General features: G+C 51.0%; 1 protein-coding gene across 1 annotated transcript in view; it reads right to left on the bottom strand.

Moving 5' to 3' along the window:
• The window catches only part of DLG1 (discs large MAGUK scaffold protein 1), a gene marked incomplete at its 5' end in the record, with an annotated part of 351,805 nt that overhangs the window by 153,406 nt on the left and 185,148 nt on the right, over nucleotides 1–13,251 (bottom strand).

The following is a 13,251-nucleotide window of genomic DNA, read 5'->3' as shown; positions in this document are numbered from 1 at the left end:
TACTGAAAATGCAACCTAAGTCCAATTAAGAAGGAAATAAATGATTTTAAAAGAATATTTTGTTTACAACTAAAGATCAAAACGTTTTCTGATAAGAGAAGGTTACTTACCTGTAACTGGAGGTTCTTCGAGAGGTGTGGTCTTGATCTGTATTCCACATACAGGTGCGCATGCATGCCATGCGCCTGAGTCTGGAAGTGTTTCCTACCAGTGTCCATTGACCCGCACATGCCTGTGCATCCCCTCATGCTCCCAGCCAAAAGTATAATAGGTAGTGTGAGTCGACACCTCTCCAGTCTCCCTCTTGCTACCTTAGAGTGTAGTCCGAAACAAAGGGGATGTTAGGCAGGTAGTGGAATATAGATAGGGACCACACATCTCAAAGAATCTCCAGTTACAGGTAAGTAACTTCTTCCTCTCCTTTGAGTGATGGTCCCTATGTGTATTCCACAAGTGATTCATGAGCAGTGATCAGTGTGGAGTTGGCTGCAAGGATGCTAATGGAAGTGCGGTCCTCAGTACAGCTTAGCCGACTGCTGTGTCTGTAGCTGCCACTTACTTGTGTGACGGCATACTGGTTGTGAAGATGTGGATGGAGCACCAGGTGGCTGCATGAGAAATGTCTTGCCAGGGCACATCCACTAGCGATGCTGATGTGGCAGCTTGCGCTCGCATAGAGTGAGCCATGATTCTATCAGGTGTGGGTACATCAAATTAGTTGTAGCATTCCAGGATGCACCCCGAGACCCATTTGGAGATTGGTTGAGAGGAGAGGGCTTGACATGTGGACCGTTTGGCAATGGCCACGAAGAGCTTCAGCGATGTACAAAAGGGTTGAGTACTGTGAAGGTAGAAAGCCAGTGCATGACGGACATCCAGGGAGTGCAGGACCCTGTCAGCGGGGGAGATGTGCAGTTTGGAGCAGAATACAGGTAGGTAGAAAAAATTCCCAACATGACCTTTGGGAGGAATTTAGGATGGAGCTGAAGGGACATCTTTCTTCTTGTGAAATATGGAGGGGGGGGTGGAATCCTGCCATCGTGGCTATCAACTCACTGACCCATCTGGCTGAAGTTATGGCTACCAGAAATGCCATTTTCATTAAGAGGTGGGAGAGGGAGCAAGTTGCCAATGGTTCAAAGGGTGGTTTCATGAGGACGGAGAGGAAGGGATTAAGGTCCCACACAGGTGTGCGCTTTAGTGCTGGTGGAAAGGTGTTGAGTAAATCCTTTATGAAGCGAGCGGCTGTGAGATGCATAAACACTGAGATGCTGTCCACAGAAGGAAGAAAGGTGCTGACTGCTGCCAGTTGCACCCATATATAGGTGATGGCTAGACATTTTGAGGGCGAGAAGGTAGTCCAGGACAACTGGTATAGATACAGCATTCAATGAGTGATGGTGGGCCCATAGCATGAAGCATCTCTATTTTGCCTGATAGCATGTTCTGGTGGATTCTCTCCTGCTCTGAGTAAGGATTCACCGTAGCAGGACGGAGCATGCATGGTTCACCGTCAATCCCCAGACAAATACCAGGCTGTGAAGTGAAGTGGCTCGGCTTGGGATGCAAGAGTCTCCCCCAATCTTGTGAGAGTAGATCTGGGAGTGTGTGAAGGTAGATCGGTGTATGAGTGGAGAGTTGGAGAAGGTTCATGAACCAGAACTTACAGGGCCAGAATGAGGCTATGAAGATCATGGTGGCTCTGTCCCAGCGAACTTTGCGGATTACTTGCAGGAGGTGCGGAATGGGGAGGAAAACATAGTGGAGGTCTCCTGTCCAGGACAGGAGGAGAGCGTCACCCTGCATGTCCTCCCCTACTGCTCTGGAACAAGAGAGGGGCAACTTCCTGTTCTCATGAGTGGCAAAGAGGTGCCTTAGTTCTCGAAGAGGCACTGTATTATGGCATTGTGCAGCTCCCACTCGTGATAGATGTAGAGTTGGCTGAGCGCGTTGACAAGGGAGTTCTTGATGCGTGGGATGTACATGGCTTGAAGTGTTACATGTTTTTGGTGCACCAGTTCCAGGGGCAGATGAACTTGGAACAGAGGGAGGGAGGCTTGGTGCCACGCGCTTGTAGATGGACACTACTTCTGCGATGTTGTTGAAGAGGAGTTGAACATAGAAAGATCAAATAAGTGGAAGAAAGGGCCAGCACGGTCAAGGGATCACCTGGAGCTCTAGCATATTTATGAGCATCCTGGCCTCCCATGGCATCCACACACTCTGGGCTGTGAGGTGGTCTAGGTGGGCGTCCCAACCCGTGAGGAGGTGTCAGTTGTGATGGTGACCTGGGGTGTGGGTAGAAGACTTTGGAAGGATCGGTCCACCATGTGAGGGAGGCTCTTGGTAATGAGGTCTCTGGTCTGCATATGGTCCATGCTGGGTTTGTAGGTGGAAAAGAGCCATGCTTGGAGGCAATGCATGTGGAGACATGCATGTGGTATGACATATGGCTGAGGAGAGAGAGGCAGCAGTGGACCGTGGTACCGGGCCTGCAAGGCAGATCTGTAATGACAGACATCCATGTTGCGAAGTGGTCCGTTGGGAGGAAAGTTCTTGCTGTGATGGAGTCAAGCCATGCCCCAATAAATGATATCGTCTGCATAGGTGTAAACACCAATTTGTCCTCCTTGATGCAGATACTAAGATGCCAACAGCATGCAAAGGACTGTGGAGGTTACTTCCTGGTGCGAAAACCCCATGAGGAGCCAGTCGTCAGATAGGCGTATACAGAGTATCTGCATTTGGGCCGCGGCCACAGCAAACACCTTTGTGAACACTCATGGAGCCATTGCTATACCAAACAGGAAGATCCAAACCTGGTAATGGTGGTGTCCCACTCAAAAATGGAGAAACTTGTCGTGGGATGGGTGGATATCTACATGGAAGTAAGACTCCTTCGTGTAGAGAGCTGCGACCCAGGCTCCCAGGGGTGGGATAGGATAAGTGATGTTACCACCCAAAGGTCTACAATGCGACACTGCCATCTGCCCTTCTTCGGAATGAGGAAGTACAATGAGTAAAAACCCCGTCTATTGTAGTGACATGGGACAGGCTCTATGGTCCCCTTGAGGAGCAGAGTGCCCACTTCTTGTTGGAGGATGCATTCGTGGGAAGGGTCCCCAGCGGAAGTCCGGGGTGGGGGAAATGAGGTGGAAATGAGAGGAATTCTACTGAGTATCTTTGATGGATAATCTCCAGTACCCAACTGCCACGTAGCAGTAAGAGGGAACTGAAGATGCATCAACCCTCGCTACCTATTATACTCTCAGCTGGGAACATGAGGAGATACACATGCATGTGGGGGGTCAGTGGACTCTGCTAAGAAACACTTCCAGACTCAGATGCATGGTGCACACGCACATCCATGTGGGGAATACACATATGCCCCATCTCCGGAAGAAGCAGCTTCAGTTTCTATATATTTTAATCAGAATGTTGCACAAACTATTTTTTACATGCAAAAACATGTGGTCAGCACTTAAAGGAAAGAGTAGCTAACTACTGCACTGTTCAGCAAACTAGGAACCAGAGGAGGAAAACAAGCTAGAGTTTTAACCCACACGTTAACAAAGAACTTCCTCTGTTCTGCTGTGAAACGTTGCCTTCCTGCTTTGGCAGGTTAATTATGTCACTGGTGGCTTTGCTGTCCATTTAATGTGCTGCTGCTGCTGTACTGACATTCTACTAAAATAAACAATGTCTAGACATACCTGATATGCCTGGTCTGACTGCCAGCAAGTTCTGGGAGATGTAAGCTGTGCATCAGAGAGCAGTCAACAGGCTAACATGGGGCCCTGAATGACGTGTATTAAGATTCTAAAGCAACAACCTGCTGCTGTCCTGGGGTGCCCCCTGCCCCCATCCCAGATCCCTTTAGTGGCACAGACCAGCTGCATCTGCCTTGCCCCTCAGCTGCATAGAGGCAATACACTCCAACTACTTCAGGGGAGATTTCTGCAAGCCTACCTTCACAGCATTGTTCAAACATCTTTCTATATGCACGTATATGTACACCTACATGCCTGTGTCCACATGCCACTCACCCACAACTCTAACCACATCCCTCTTTCTGCATCACAGAATCCATGCTCTTCATCTTTCCTTCTCTCCACCGGCTCCATTTCCCCATCCTTACCCCTCTATAGCTCCCACCATACTTCTTCCCCTCCACATCCCAATCTCCACCTTCCTCCCAACAGCACAAATCCAGAACCCACATCCACACCCTCCTCTGCCTATTCCTCACCTCTGACGACATCTACCCCAACCATGGCCTTCTCTCTCTCACCAATCCCACCACCGCCTTGGCCCCTTCGGAGCCACCACTCTTAACCTCATGGCCATCTCTCTCCTTCTCTTCTTAAGCTCCCTCTTTAATTTGACACCTATTGTCTCATTCATTGTGGACATCACCACCATCCTGCCTGTCATTCAGGCCCATAACCTGGGTGTCATCTTCAGCTGAGTTATCCCTGTAGGTTCTCACATCCAGGATATGCCTAAATCTTTCAGAGTCTTTTTGCATAAGATCTCTTAAGATACAGCATTTCCTATCCATTCACACAGATAAAACTTTAATCCAGGTTCTTATCCTCTTGCATCTGAATTACTGCCTCATCCTTTTCTTTGGCATTGGCAAATGCAATCTTGCCACTCTAATATCCATTTAGAACGGATATGATAGAGGTATATAAAATCATGAGTGATGTGGAGAAAGCGAATAAGGAAAAGTTATTTACTTATTCCCATAATACAAGAACATGGGGTCACCAAATGAAATTAATAGACAGCAGGTTTAAAACAAATACAAGGAAGTTCTTCTTCACGCAGCGCACAGTCAACTTGTGGAACTCCTTACCTGAGGAGGTTGTGAAGGCTAGGACTATAACAGCATTTAAAAGAGAACTGGATAAATTCACGGTGGTTAAGTCCATTAACGGCTATTAGACAGGACGGGAAAGGAATGGTGCCCCTAGCCTCTGTTTGTCAGAGCATGGAGATGGATGGCAGGAGAGAGATCACTTGATCATTGCCTGTTGGTCCACTCCCTCTGGAGCACCTGGCATTGGCCACTGTCGGTAGACAGGATACTGGGCTAGATGGACCTTTGGTCTGACCCGGTACGGCCATTCTTATGTTCTGATGCAGCTGTGAAGATCCTTTTCCTAGATCATCATTTTGAACATGAAACCCCTCTCGTTGCATCTTTGCTTGCTTTCCTCTATCATATCAAATATAAGCTACGAGTCTTCAGATTCAAGGCCCTTCATGACCTATCACCATTGTACCTATCATCTCACATTCAGTACCATAAGATTGATTCCTGCCTCCACTGAGCCCATGATGACAGCCTACATCAACCATTTGTTAAATTTTCAAACAAGCACCTTCATACTTTTTCCCCATGCGACCCCTCAGACTTTGAAGGAGTTCCCTGTAAACTTCCACAAAACTAACTCAACATCCTCCTTCAAATTTCTCCTTAAAACTCTACTTTGTCATAAAGCCTACAAAAAGTGTGACAATAGTTAGGATGCTAGTGTGCTCAGACCACAGCATACCATGCTGACTAGTACCGGCTCACTGTTTACTTGTACACTCCCATTAGTTTGGCTGTATACATCTGTGGTCTCTTGTCTAATAATTAGATTTTCTTCTGACAATGGGGTTCTGGTCCTTGACCTGGGCAACTACGTGTCATGATAATACAAATAAATAATAATATGCATAATCAATTTCAGAACTAGCTCTGTAAATATATATTAGAAGGAACACCAGTTTATCTTAAGACAGATTTTTGTTTTACACAGTAATGCTGGCAAATTCTTGAAACTGTTCAGAATTAACAATTCCATAAAGTCTTTTAGAAAAACCATTCATTTCAAAATGCTCTCAGCACAATTCTGCATAAATCAGTGAATACTACCTAACAATGTGCCAACATTTTGACTAGATATAATGAAGCATCTTAAATCTAAGCCTTTATTGCATGATCAAATGAGTATCTGGGGCAAGAAGATGTTAAAACTAGTTTGCAAGGAAACAGAATAGTTAAAACTGAATTCTAGAAAAGAAGGCTGAGCTACTGGAATAATTATAGAATCACTTAGTCCAATCCCGCATCCATACTGAGGTAGGACCAAGTAAACCTAGACTATACCTAATAGGTGTTTGTCCATCCTGTTCTTCATATTCCAGTGCTTAATTATCTTTACAGTTAGAAAGTTTTTCTAATATCTAACCTAAACCTCCCACGCTGCAGATTAAGCCCATTACTTCTTATCCTACCTTCAGTGGATATGGAAAACAATTGATCACCATCCTCATTATGATAGTCTTTAACATATTTGAAGACAGTTATCAAGTGCCCCCTCAGTCTTCCTTTCTCAAGACTAAACATGCCAACTTTTTTCTAACCTTTCCTCAGAACTCATGTTTTCTAAATCTTATCATTTTTGTTGCTGTCCTCTGGGCTTTCTCCAATTTGTCCACCTCTTTCTTAAAGTATGGCACCCAAAACTGGACAGAGTACCTGAGCCTGAAGCCTCACCAGTGCTGAACAGAGTGGAACAATTACCCCTCATGTTGTGAGCTTGGTAACACCGTTTAATGCAATTTGAGACCCACTTAGACAGCCTTTGGGCTGATATTGTAGATACCCAGTGACCAGAGAGTAGCCATGGAATCCTTCAGGGTGTGAAGGGAGGCATCAGTCTTCTCTGCGAAGAGCTTTGTGCCCTCAAAGGGGAGGTCCTCAACAGTTGACTGCACCTCTTTTGGAAAACCCAACAGAGAGCCATGACGCTTGTTGCATTACTGTGGAGACGGACCTAGCTGCTTTGTCTGCTGCATCAAGGGCAGATTGCAGCAGTGTCCTTGCCACTACCTCTTCCTTCTATATAATGGCCTTAAATTGGTCATGATGGGACTCTGGCATCTCCTCAATAAAGAAGACTGATGGGGGATTTGTCAACTGTCTTCAAATCCGCAAAGGGCGGGTATAAAGATGTCAGTGATCAATTTTTTCCCATGTCCACGGAAGGTAGGACAAGTAGTAACAGGGTTAACCTGCAACAAGGAAGGGTTAGGTCAGATATCAGGAAAAACTTTCTAACTGTAAAGATGGTTAAGCACTGGAATATGTTACTATGGGGGTTATGGAATTCCTGTCACTGGAGGTTTTGAAGAACAAGTTGGACAAACATGTCAGATAGTCTAATTTACTTGGTCCTGCCATAGGCAAGGTGCTGCACTTGACTTTTTGAAGTCCCGTCCAGCCCTACATTTCTATGATTCTATAACCCCCAGATCCTTGTCTGCAGCACTAACACCGGGTTCTCCATTTGCATTCATTCATCTCCATTTTTCCTTCCTAAGTGGAGTACTTTGTACAGTTCTGTATGGAATTTCATCTTCTCCATTTCAGATCAATCATCAAATTTATCAAGGTCACTTTGAATTCTAATTCTGTCCTTCAAAAGCTTGCAACCCCTCCCAGCTTGGTATCTTTCCCAAATTTTATAAGCATACTCTATGCTCCATCATCCAAGTCATTAATGGAATAGTACTGGACCCAGGACAGACACCTATGAGACCTCACTAGATATGATCTGACAATCTGATAGCAAACCACTGATAAAAGACGGTTACTCACCGTTGTAACTGTTGTTCTTCGAGATGTGTTGCTCATATCCATTCCATTAGGTGTGTGCGCGCCGCGTGCACGATCGTCGGAAGATTTTACCCTAGCAACACCGGCGGGTCGGCTGTGGAGCCCCCTAGAGTGGCGCCTTCATGGCGCTGAATATATACCCCAGCCGACCCGGCGCCCCCTCAGTTCCTTCTTGCCGGCTACTCCGACAGTGGGGACGGGGGGCGGGTTTGGAATGGATATGAGCAACACATCTCGAAGAACAACAGTTACAACGGTGAGTAACCGTCTTTTCTTCTTCGAGTGCTTGCTCATATCCATTCCATTAGGTGACTCCCAAGCCCAACTTAGGTGGTGGGGTCGGAGTGAGACATTGCTGTGTGCAAAACCGCTGACCCAAATGCAGCATCGTCCCTGGACTGCTGCACTAGTGCATAGTGGGCTGTAAACGTATGGACTGATGACCAAACCGCCGCTCTACAAATGTCCTGTATCGGAACATGTGCCAGGAAAGCAGTCGAGGAGGCTTGGGCCCTCGTGGAGTGAGCGGTGAGGTGCGGTGCTGAGACACCTGCCCGGTCATAGCAAGTCCGGATGCAAGACGTAATCCAGGAGGATAGGCGTTGTGAGGAGACCGGTGAGCCTTTCATTCGGTCGGCCACTGCAACGAAGAGTTGCGTCGTCTTTCTAAAGTGCTTTGTGCGGTCAATATAGAAGGCCAGGGCCCTTCGTACATCCAGGGAATGCAAACGTTGATCCTGGCGAGTGGCATGTGGTTTGGGATAAAAGACCGGGAGAAATATGTCCTGGTTGATATGAAATGGAGAAACCACCTTAGGGAGAAAGGCAGGATGTGGGCGAAGCTGCACTTTATCCTTATGGAAAACTGTATAAGGGGGCTCGGATGTAAGCGCCCTGAGTTCAGAAACTCGCCTTGCTGAGGTGATGGCTACGAGGAAGGCTGTCTTCCAGGATAGGTACAAAAGTGAGCAGGTGGCTAGTGGTTCGAATGGAGGACCTGTGAGTTTGGAGAGAACCAGATTGAGATCCCACGTCGGGACGGGATGACGCTGTTGCGGGTACGTCCGGTCTAAGCCCTTGAGGAATCTAACAACCATCGGGTTAGAGAATACCGAGGACGCGAGTTCCCCTGGGTGAAAGGCCGATATAGCGGCCAGGTGAACTCTAATTGAAGATATCGCCAACCCTTGTTGTTTTAGGGAGAGGAGATATTCCAATATGAGAGGAATGGGTGCCTGCAACGGGGACGTGGCTCGTTGTTCGCACCAACAGGAGAACCGTTTCCACTTGGCCAGGTACGTGGTCCGTGTTGAGGGTTTCCTACTGCTCAGCAGGATCTGTTGGACAGAGTGTGAGCATTGCCGCTCTGCCTGGGTGAACCATGGAGCAGCCACGCCGTGAGGTGGAGTGATTGCAGGTCGGGGTGACGCAGCCGACCGTGGTCCTGAGATATGAGATCCGGACATAATGGAAGCGGGATCGGTGTCTGAACCGAGAGTTCCAACAGTGTGGTGTACCAATGTTGTCTCGGCCACGCTGGAGCGACCAGAATTATCTGTGCCTGGTCTCTGCGCAATTTGAGCAGTACCTTGTGGACCAGAGGAAACGGAGGGAAGGCATAAAACAGGTGGTCTTTCCAGGGAAGGAGAAACGCATCCGAGAGGGAGCCCGGAGCTCGACCTTGTAGGGAGCAGAACATGTGGCACTTCCTGTTGTCTCGGGATGCAAACAGGTCTATCTGGGGAAACCCCCACTTCTGGAAGACGGAATGTATGATGTCCGGACGGATAGACCACTCGTGCGTTTGGAAGGACCTGCTGAGTCGGTCCGCTAGAGTGTTCTGGACTCCAGGGAGGAACGATGCCGTGAGATGGATCGAGTGGGCGATGCAGAAGTCCCACAGGCGAATGGCCTCTTGGCATAGAATTGACGAACGTGCTCCTCCTTGCTTGTTGATGTAAAACATGGCCGTGGTGTTGTCGATGAGAACCAACACACAGCGGCCACGTAGGAGATTGAGGAATGCCTGGCACGCCAGGCGTACCGCCATCAGTTCCCGAACATTGATGTGCAGGGCTAACTGGGATGCAGTCCACAGGCCCTGGGTATGGTGTTCGTTGAGATGGGCGCCCCAACCCAGAGATGACGCGTCTGTGACCAGGTGCAGAGAGGGTTGTGGGGCGTGAAATGGCATCCCCTCGCAGACCACATTGTGATCTAGCCACCAGGTGAGGGAGGCCAGGATCGAGTTCGGGACCGTGACCACCAAGTTCAGGCTGTCCCGATGTGGACGGTATATTGATGACACCCAGGTTTGAAGCGGGCGAAGCCGAAGTCTGGCATGCCTGGTTACGTACGTGCAGGAAGCCATGTGACCCAGCAGGGTAAGGCACGACCTCACCGTGGTAGTTGGGAAGGCCTTGAGCCCTTGAATGAGGTTCGTGATGGTGCCAAAGCGGTTGTCTGGCAGGATGGCTTGTGCACGTCTGGAGTCTAGAACTGCGCCGATGAATTCTATTCTCTGGGTAGGTTCTAGAGTGGATTTGTCCTTGTTGAGTAGGATGCCCAACTCGTTGAATGTGTGCACTATTCTGTGGACGTGAGCTTGAACTTGCTCCTTGGTGCGACCGCGCACCAGCCAGTCGTCTAGGTACGGGAACACCTGTACCCCTTGCCGACGAAGGTACGCTGCCACGACAGCCATACATTTCGTGAACACTCTTGGGGCCGAGGATAGGCCGAAGGGAAGGACAGCAAATTGGTAGTGCACCGTGTTTACCACGAATCGCAGGAAGCGTCTGTGAGGCGGGTAAATTGCAACGTGAAAGTATGCGTCTTTCATGTCGAGGGCGGCGAACCAGTCTCCAGGATCGAGGGAAGGGATAATGGCCCCCAAAGAGACCATGCGGAACTTCAACTTTACTACGAATTTGTTGAGTCCGCGCAAGTCCAAGATGGGCCGTAGACCTCCTTTGGACTTGGGGATCAGGAAGTAACGGGAATAAAATCCCCTGCCCCTTAACTCTATCGGAACCTCCTCTATGGCCCCCATGGCCAGGAGCGTAGAAACTTCCTGTATAAGAAGTTGCTCGTGAGAAGGGTCCCTGAAGAGGGACGGGGAAGGGGGGGAGGAGGGGGGGATTGAAGAAAACTGGATAGCGTATCCCCTCTCCACCGTGCGGAGGACCCAACGGTCCGAAGTTATAAGGGACCAAGCACGGTGGAAGTGGGAGAGGCGATCCCGAAAGGAGGGAGCTGGATCCTGGGGGATGACTGGGGCGCCGTCCTCGACCGCACCTTCAAAAGTTCTGTCTAGGACCTGAAGGTGGTCTTGGTGGCCCTTGGTTCTGACCGGGTTGAGGGCCAGCCCATCTTCTCCTACCACCTCGCCCTCGCCTTCTGGCAGGGTCCTGTCTCTGGCGAGGTGGAGGGGGGTAAAAACGTTGAGGCTGGGGCCTAAATGGTCTGCGCTGGGGACCCGCAACATGCATCCCCAAGGAGCGCATGATTGTCCTGGAGTCTTTGAGGCTCTGCAATCGAGAGTCCGTCTTCTCCGAGAACAGCCCCTGTCCTTCAAAGGGCAAATCCTGTAGGGTCTGCTGTAATTCAGGGGGCAAACCCGAGACTTGGAGCCAGGAGGTCCTGCGCATAGCGATACCTGTGGCCAGGGTCCTTGCGGCCGAGTCCGCTATATCCAGGGAGGCCTGTAAGGAGGTCCGAGCCACCTTCTTACCCTCCTCGACCATGGCTCCAAACTCTTCCCTGGACTCTTGGGGAATCAACTCCTTAAACTTCCCCATAGAGTTCCAGGAGTTGAAATTGTAGCGGCTCAGTAGCGCCTGTTGATTCGCCGCTCTAAGTTGTAGCCCTCCGGCTGAGTAAACCTTACGGCCGAACAGATCAAGCCGCTTAGCCTCTTTTGATTTTGGCGCTGCAGCCTGCTGGCCGTGGCGCTCTCGTGCATTCACTGATTCCACCACTAGTGAACACGGTTGGGGGTGTGTGTACAAGTACCCATAGTCCTTAGATGGGACAAAGTATTTCCTTTCCACCCCTCTCGCTGTGGGTGGAATGGAGGCAGGAGTCTGCCATATCGTATTCGCGTTCGTTTGGATCGTGCGGATCAAGGGTAACGCCACCCTCGATGGGGCATCCGATCCAAGGATATTCACGATCGGGTCGTGCACCTCCACTATCTCCTCCGTCTGCAGGTCCATGTTACGGGCCATCCTGCGGAGGAGATCCTGGTGAGCCCGAAGATCTATCGGAGGGGGACCCGTGCATGAAGTGCCCGCCACTGCCTCATCCGGAGAGGAGGAGGAGGACGCCTCCGGCGGTAGTGGATCCAAGGGGGGGGCCCGGTCCCCCTGGTCTTGGGTCGGAGCGTCACCTGTACTTGGGTCCACGGTGTCGGGTGGTGTGGACACAGAAGCCTCTACGCCTCCAGGCGGAGGCCGAGAGATGGTGGATTCTGGGGCCCTTCTGGCCGAGTGACCCGAGCGAGAGGTCGATGGTAGTGAAGCCCCTTGCTCCTGGTGGTACGCCCACGGGGTCCAAAACGACCAGTGAGATGGTCCATGAGGGTGGTCCTCTGCCCTCTCCTGCCAATGGCCCAAGTCTCGTTCCTCGGCCTGTCCCTGAGGGGGGTATGCCGATCTCGACAGGTCCTCCGATGAGCGAGATGCCGATCTTGACGGCCATGGCGGTGCCGCACAAGATGAAACGATCCCCGTGGTCTGCGGTGCCGCACGGTGCCGGTCCGGAGATGATCTATCTCTGTGCGGTGCCGGCGATCGGTGCCGGGACCGCGACCGGTGCCGATGACCTCGTCGGTGCCGGGAGTCGGATCTGGACCTCGACGAGGACCTAGAGTATGCCCGGTGCCGGGATCGGCCCCTCGGCGTCGAGCGTGGCGGTGCCGAGAACTACGTCTCGACGTTGACCGGTGCCGACGATCATATCGGTGCCGAGACGTAGAGCGGTGCCGCGAAGAAGATCTTGACCGCGAGTACGACCGGCGCCGAGGCGATATTCGGTGCCGGGACTGCGAGCGGCGTGGGGACCTGCTTCGGGACCTGGATCGGCGCCGAGGTTCCAGCCCTTGTGATGGAGGGCGCATCAAGGCAGGTTTCCCTCTTGACTGTACCGGGCGAGTCAGCGGTGCAGTCGGTGCCGGTGGTTGAGGCGGTGCCGGCTCCGTGAGAGCTATCAAGTCTCTCGCCGCCTCGAAGGTCTCCGGAGTCGACGGGAGACACTGTATCACCGCCGGCCTCGGTGGAGACGCTATTTGTACCGGACTCGACGGCCTCGGCGCCGGAGTCGACGGTGCTGGAGGCGCCTGTTTCCGTTGCTCCACCGGCGGACGCGGCTCTACCCCCGGCACTGGGGGAGCCGGCGCCTTCGGCACGGACATCCCCGTCTTATGGGCTTTTTTATGCCCTGGGGATAATGACCGGCGCCGCGGCACTTGCTGTGTTTGCGGTGCCGACGAGGTCCGGTGCCGGGGAGGCTTGTCTGACGCCACTCGCGTGGTCGTCATAGCCGGTGCCGCCGGGGCACTGCGCACCGAAGTGCTA

The sequence above is a fragment of the Trachemys scripta genome, chromosome 9, assembly GCF_013100865.1.
Source record: "Trachemys scripta elegans isolate TJP31775 chromosome 9, CAS_Tse_1.0, whole genome shotgun sequence".
Taxonomy (NCBI): Eukaryota; Metazoa; Chordata; order Testudines; family Emydidae; genus Trachemys; species Trachemys scripta.
The sequence above is the reverse complement of the archived record's forward strand: the minus strand, read 5'-3'. Positions and strand labels throughout refer to the sequence as shown.